Source organism: Micropterus salmoides, unplaced genomic scaffold (genome assembly GCF_014851395.1).
Source record: "Micropterus salmoides isolate LMB-PRFRI ecotype aquatic unplaced genomic scaffold, ASM1485139v1 Ms_hic_scaffold_3078, whole genome shotgun sequence".
Classification (NCBI taxonomy): domain Eukaryota; kingdom Metazoa; phylum Chordata; class Actinopteri; order Centrarchiformes; family Centrarchidae; genus Micropterus; species Micropterus salmoides.
The window spans coordinates 1,306-8,404 of NW_024042349.1; the positions used below are offsets into that span (position 1 = coordinate 1,306).

General features: G+C 38.7%; 1 long non-coding RNA gene across 1 annotated transcript; it reads right to left on the bottom strand.

The window, feature by feature from the left end:
- Positions 1-768: 768 nt before the first annotated feature.
- LOC119884000 lies at positions 769-5,919 on the bottom strand. Its single transcript, XR_005440903.1, has 2 exons — positions 5,869-5,919; positions 769-1,697 (listed from the first exon to the last, which is right to left on the bottom strand). It is a non-coding gene; the product is annotated as an uncharacterized LOC119884000 (long non-coding RNA).
- Positions 5,920-7,099: the final 1,180 nt, after the last annotated feature.

The following is a 7,099-nucleotide window of genomic DNA, read 5'->3' on the forward strand; positions in this document are numbered from 1 at the left end:
TAAGGATGGAAGGAACCAGGAGATAGACTGCAGTAACGTACACAGGCAAATAAAAGTACACATGTTTACTTAAGAATATTGTTCAGTGATGTTGAGTGATGTATTTAAATTACCATAACATATTCAAAAAAACAGAAATTGTATTTTATTAATGAAACTGTTACTTCTGGCAGAGGAGAGCAGCTGTGCCCCAAGTCAAAATGGGCTGACTATTCATCAGTTACAGTGAAACAAGTCACCAATCATGTTCCATCAAATCAGGGAGTATGTCATATATATGAGTGATATGTGTCTGTTGGCTTCTGTTCTGTAGAACCCTCAGGGCTTTATTACACTCCCTGCTGAACTTCTTGCTGCTGCTTGGGTTGTATGGGGAGCACCCTCTAGAGCAGAGCCTGTTCTGCCATATTATTAATATAAAACCATCTATGCGATAAATGATCCTATATCCTGGGGCATATCTCTAACAGAGCACTATTTGTTATTCTAATTTTCTACATTTACTCTTCCCTTCTTTCTAAAGTGAAAAGTCAATTTCCTCTCCAATGAATGATTAGGGAATCAGATGTGTGGGTTTTCAATTAATATGAGAGGATGAAAGTGCGCTGAAAGTGTTGAGAATATTTCTACTCACTGAAAGCCAGTGTTTCATTTCTCAGCTAACCTGCTAAAACCAAGAAAATTATAGTGGTTCTGGATAAGGTGAGTTCACCCACCTTGATATAAGGGGCTTATACAAAAAATTTACCACAATTCTGAAACTTTATCAGGAGTGATGCTGTTTAATGGTAAGAGAACATAGGATTGGCAACTTCACAGTGAAAACAAATGTACAGAAAGTCACTGCACCTGGCTTTAGTAGGTTTTACTTCTTGTAAAACTACAAATTTTTATTTGTACATTTCTGTTTGTGTACAGATTAAATGAACAAGATACACAATGCTGAGATTGAGAGGCGTTTTACAACCCCAATTTGAAAGCTATGTATGTAATAAATTACTAATAAATCAATAAATAGCTGAAAATTGCAATAAACACCCAAAGAAATTCTAATCGTTTCTAATCATTCACATTTTTTTAAAATACATAAATATAACAAATGCCAACCTCAAACTTGTCAGTGTAAAAAACCTCCATAAAACACTGAACTATGTACATAAATTAGTTTGTAAGATACATTCATTTTTATAAACAGTGCAATTAACGCCTTTTTAGCTGTGTAGTGAAACAGATGATACATTTCTTTTGAGAGCAATGTTGATTACACAATTAAGCGGTAAAAAACAGAAGACCTTATGAAATATTCAATTACAATACTCTATATATTCAATTATGCACTATACTCAATATATATACATATATACTCACTATACAATTGAGGGGTTAAAACTGTACATTATAGGAACTGAACATGCAAAAGACTGTGATAAGAGTGCCTTTAAATTTGTATAATCAAAAAGATAACATATTGCTTTTGAGAGGATTGTTGACTAAACAATTAAATGGTGAAAAAAAACAAAGACCATGTCTTGTGTAAATAAAAAATAATGTACATCATCAGAACTAAACAGAAAGACACCACTACATATACACAGGCCACCCTAGCTGTGAAAATACTTGTGACAGTCTCTGTCCAGAATAACACAGAGGGGCACTTGGCATGCTTCACACAGGAATGGTGTGCATTTCCCACAAGCCTGAAACAAAGACGTAGTAAAATGGTGAGTAAGTTAGATGCTTTTGAGGCGAAAACAATATTGTAATGACAAAGAGTAAAATAGTGCGCCGTGCAGTTAAGTTAGTTCTATGTTTGTTTCATTTATTCTCCAACTCCAAAGCGAATATTATGTAATTTGTGAAGACTCATTAAAGGGTGAAAACAACGCAACAGGACCATGCTGGGACTTGATACGAACGTGTAACGTCTCCGAATTCCTATGCAAAAAGAAATATTGTTGCAACCCACGTGGTTACCATTCTATTGACTCTTAAACAGCGCGGGCGCTCCTGTAGGTTTTAAAGGGTTAAATGAACAAGTTACACAATGCTGAGATTGAGAGGTGTTGGTAGGTGTATTTTTGAACTTTCGGTCCTGTTTTCCCCTGCTTTCTGTTTTTATGCAGAGCTAAGCTAACTGCACCCTGACCCAGTAGCATCGGTGTCATTTTTTCCAGGCCCGGATGTTTTGACTGTAGCCCCGAATGTAACACGACAACGTCAGAAATATTTTCCGTTAATATGCAATTATCCTCATGATCATCATGTCGCTCTGTGTCCTGCTGTCTGTCCCCCTCGCTCAGAGACACCTTTGGTCTGTTTGGACTGTCTCTCTGCTCCAGCATGTTTCCCTCTGAAGTGGCTGTTAGCTGGACTTTATCAGAGGTGGTGAAGATAACATTTGTGTTTTCAGTTTTCGGTTTTCCACCTCTGATGAAGAGCAGTGTGCTCATGTCATCCAGTACAGTCCCAGACGGGCTCTGTGTCTGTCAGACGGTCTAAAGGGAGAAGCCTACAACCATATCAGCAGAGCAATAACGCAGGGTAATGCACAGCAGAGGGGTAGGTAGATTTTGTTAAAATCTTATGACTTCATTCTCATTAGATTGCCATTTTATTCTCGTAATATTATGGCTTTTGTCTCAAAATATAATTCTGCAAATGTCAGAACACAGATATGTGGGAGAGATTTTGAATATGGAGAGAGTTTTGAACATGACCTGCTGAATAACAGGAGTTAATAAAGTTAGTAAAATTAATTAATTAATTAATTATTGACGTGAATATGTGTCACATGCACATTTAAAGATGTTACTTCAGTCACGCCTACATGTGTGTTTGGGATGAAATTAAATGAGAAAAATTGCTCTACAGGAGAAACAGATCTGATCCACTACAGAATGCCTGGGAGCCTTACTACATTATTACACTATGTTTTTTCATTCTGAATTATCCCCTGAATTTTGTGTTTCTTTTTATATAAATTAAGACTTTTCCTCAATGAATTGGTGCAGAATGCAGGAAATTAAGTGTTTAAAGCCCCCCCCCTTAATATTATCAGTGTATTTATATGGCCTATGATATTTACTAATTAAAATGTAATGTAGCTAAAGAAGGTATATGGTTCAGTTTGCAGGGTCATTTACTGTTGCTTTAAAGACTTACTTTGATTAAGCAGCCGCTGGATGGTGGATGAAAACAGGTGAAAACATGAAAGATTCTGCAGGCTGGGCTAAGCCCCCAATGTTTCAAGATCCTAGAAACGCCCCTGCCCAGTAGTGTGATTCATTTGTTAATCCAGGCAGTCTGACACTTGCTATTGTCATGCCAACGAGCCAGTAAGAGTGGCTCTGGGTGAACGGCAGCAATGCCCTCTTCTTGTGTTCCCATCAACCTGACAAATGAGAGCAGAAAAGAAAAAACGCTTTGCCAGTCAAATGAGCTGCAATGGCTCTTTAATGTTGACACGCTAATTGGATGTTCGTGCAAGCATTTTGCTGCCAAAGAAAGAGTGATAAGCTCCACACCTTTGAATCTTCTGACTACTTTAATCCACACTCAGATTCCACACACTTTGTGACCCTCAACAAGTTTACGCCCACTTCACCATCCTGGCTCTGCCTTGAATTTGTCTGCATGTTTTTGTGTATCTGCTCAAGGAGAGACTCCAGGTATTTTTCTGGCTTTGACTACGAGACCTCAGCCAAGTGCACACAGAGAGCATTAGTGATGAAATGCAATGTAAGTACATTTTCTCTAATCATTTTTCACACACAGCGAGGGATTTGGAGTTCCAGTCGGCTGATGTGCTCTGTCAAGAGACTTCAAAAAATCCAAAACAAAGCTCTGTATTTACTCCAAGCACAAGTCATTCAGAAGCTCAGAGAAGCATAGACGTCCACCCCACGTAGAGCGGGAACAGACAGCAAAGAAAACCCTTGTCATTCTTATGCATTCTCCTTTGTCTTTGTTTGAGGTAATAATGGCTGACAGAGGGGACACAAAATTATAAATCTACTAGGAGGGAAAATGCAACACATGGAATTTCACAATGATCTATTTTTCACACACACATACACACTAAGCAAAAAAGGTCTTTACTTTTACTAAAGCTCCATTTTGGCGCTCCCGCTCAGCGACTGTTAGACAAATGAAAGCACTTTTCTGCAGTATAATTTGGATTTGTTATCACATTCTATTACAAGAACGCCTGCACGCCTGTGATGCATGCTTGGAGAAGGGAGAGCGGGCGAGAGACAAAGAAGAAAGAGGGAGGGTGAAAGGGGGAAAAATGGGAAAATGTACCAGCCAGAATGAGTTTCGTATCCTTATGGCAAGGCCAGTTAATATTAAAGTCAATTTATAACCTTTCACAGCACGGGTCTTCAGAGGGAAATTAATCTTGCATGAAGGGTGATTTCTGTGACGAATTACAAGGCTCCACAGAATGACCGTCACTAATACACAGTTCACCTCAATCAATTTGAAATCTGGGTAAAGAATATAGAAAGTCTGTATGTGTGAATGCCAGAATAAGCATATCCACATTTACACTAGACTTCTGTTTTACCTCACTAAACCATCAGCTGTGGATTATAGTCCCTGAATCCAATATAATTTACCATCAAATCTTTAAGAATATCTACTGAATCTAGATTGAAAAGATATTACTGAATGTAACAGAATCGCATGGGTTCTAGAAAAAGTAGAATTTCCAACTGGACAAAGCGGGTGACCTCCCAGACCTCTGAAACCATCACTCATGGAATTTGGGCTTTGGTAATTTGATTAATTGATTATTTATTTAAGAACGTGTAACATTAAAAGTGTAAAATGAACTGGCAGGTCCTGCATTATTATCTAATGTGACCCTGTCCTGTACCTTCAGTCACTTTCAGGCCTGTCCCCGACTGGGTTTCTGTGCACGGCGACACATGGTGGCTGCGCTTTAATCTTGAGAAGCTGCAGAGCTCTCTATTCATTCAATTTACACTGTGCATTTCCAGCTAAACTGAGGCTTATTAATGACCCTTTTCTCTCTCTCTCGCAGAGTTTTGTGTGCATGCCGTGCTGCTGACAGCTATCTCGGGTCCATTTCAAGTAGCCGGCTATTTAAAAAGGATAAAATAATCTTTGTGTGGTTCATCCGCGTGGTGCGGACAACTCTGCACAACACCAGTGAAGCTGGGGCTCCGTCAGCAAGTGTTCCTCTTCTGCCATTTCACACACACACACACGCTACGTGCGCACTGTTGACCCAAGGTTAGGATTATACTTTTGGATTTAACGCACTTTAAAAACATTTATTGAAAGCTTTTTTCTTTCTCTTTTTTTACAGCTTTAAACGTTGAAATGGATATTGTAATAAGCAGTAAATTAAGTTATTGGGAGAAAACTGGTAGTTCTACGTAAAATTATACGTTGAGCACCCCCATATCGCCAAAATGATCCTTGTTTTGCTGCAAATCTTCGACTGAGATTGACAGTCGAATCAGGCTCCGCCCATCGAAGCATCAAGTCTCGACCGGCCTGGTCACTTTTAAGTAAAAGTTGGCTCTACTGAAGTAACGTTTTTTGGGATAGAAAAAGCCCAAAGTTATACAGACATTGAAGTGTGCAAAACGTTGTGTAAGCACCCTATTAAACACGGGGTTCTTGTTCAGCTTGATAGGCCTGCTAACCTGCGAGACACCATCACCAACCTGTGGAGCGCATCAGGCAAGAACCCATTCAACTTCAAATTAGGACAAGGAAGTGGAGCTGGATAGGCCACACACTCAAGACAAAATAAATCAACCAACAACATGGAATTGTTGCATTAGCATGGAACCAGGGAGGAGTAAGAGAAGAGAGGCAGAGTCGTGTGCTCACCTTCTATCCTGGAGGCTGGTGCACATGGAAGGGAACCTGGCATCGTGCACAGTCAAGGAAGCCCACATGGACATCCAGAAAGCGACCCTTGCGGTCAAACATGTACTGACAAACCAAACCAACAGGTAAAAGACATTCATGAAATTATTTAGATTAGACTGTTTATTCTTATGATTTTCTATTAAATTTTTTACAGTTACTATTTATTTTACTTAGTTACTTTTGATTATTTTTATATATCTATTGATGATGTTATGACCTGGATCAAAGGGCCACAACAAAAGGGAGACACACCAGGGTAAACGGTTAACATAAGTTTATTTAACAAAAATAAGCCAAATAAATAGTTATTTCGAATTAACATAATTAAAGTATGAGGTATGTAGTCTGTAGTTTCAGTAGTGTCTGTGCAGGATGATGGTTGCATGAATGTAAAGGTGCATATGCAAAAACAAGATAAATACCACAAAGCAATAGTCCAACCAAAGAAGCCAAACTAAAGGGGAAACCAGGGAGCCGGCCTGCAGGGAGGTCTGACCTGGCCTCCACAGCAGCCTCCTGCAGAATGAGACAACAGGTTACAAGACACTGGGCCCAGGTCCTTTCAGTTATCACAATCAGCTCATAGTAATGTGAAGGCTGCAGCAGCACAATGACAAGTAAGCCCAGTATCCCATATAATACTATCCACACATTACAGTTGCATATCTCGTGATTTACTATCAGGACAGCAGCAGAAGCCAGCTGTTTCAGTAAAAAAAAAAAAAAAAAAAAAAAAAAAAAAAACTACTGATGAACCCACTGCACATTACCTGCCAAGCACCAAACAGCAGACAGATAAAATCAGTGACAAGCTAACTAGACAAAATCTGTTAAATAAACCATGAAACACTGTGATAAGTATTTTAAGTTGGTTGTTAATTAAGACTTTAACGGCAAAATACAATGCTCAAAAAAATAAAGGGAACACTAAAATAACACATCCTAGATCTGAATGAATGAAATAATCTCATTAAATACTCAACTACTAAAATACTTTCTTACATAGTTGAATGTGCTGACAACATCATCACACAAAAATTATCAATGAAAATCAAATTTATCAACCCATGGAGGTCTGGATTTGGAGTCACACTCAAAATCAAAGTGGAAAACCACAACTACAGGCGATCCAAATTTGATTTATGTCCTTAAAACAAGTCAAAATGAGGCTCCTGGGATAATCGCACCA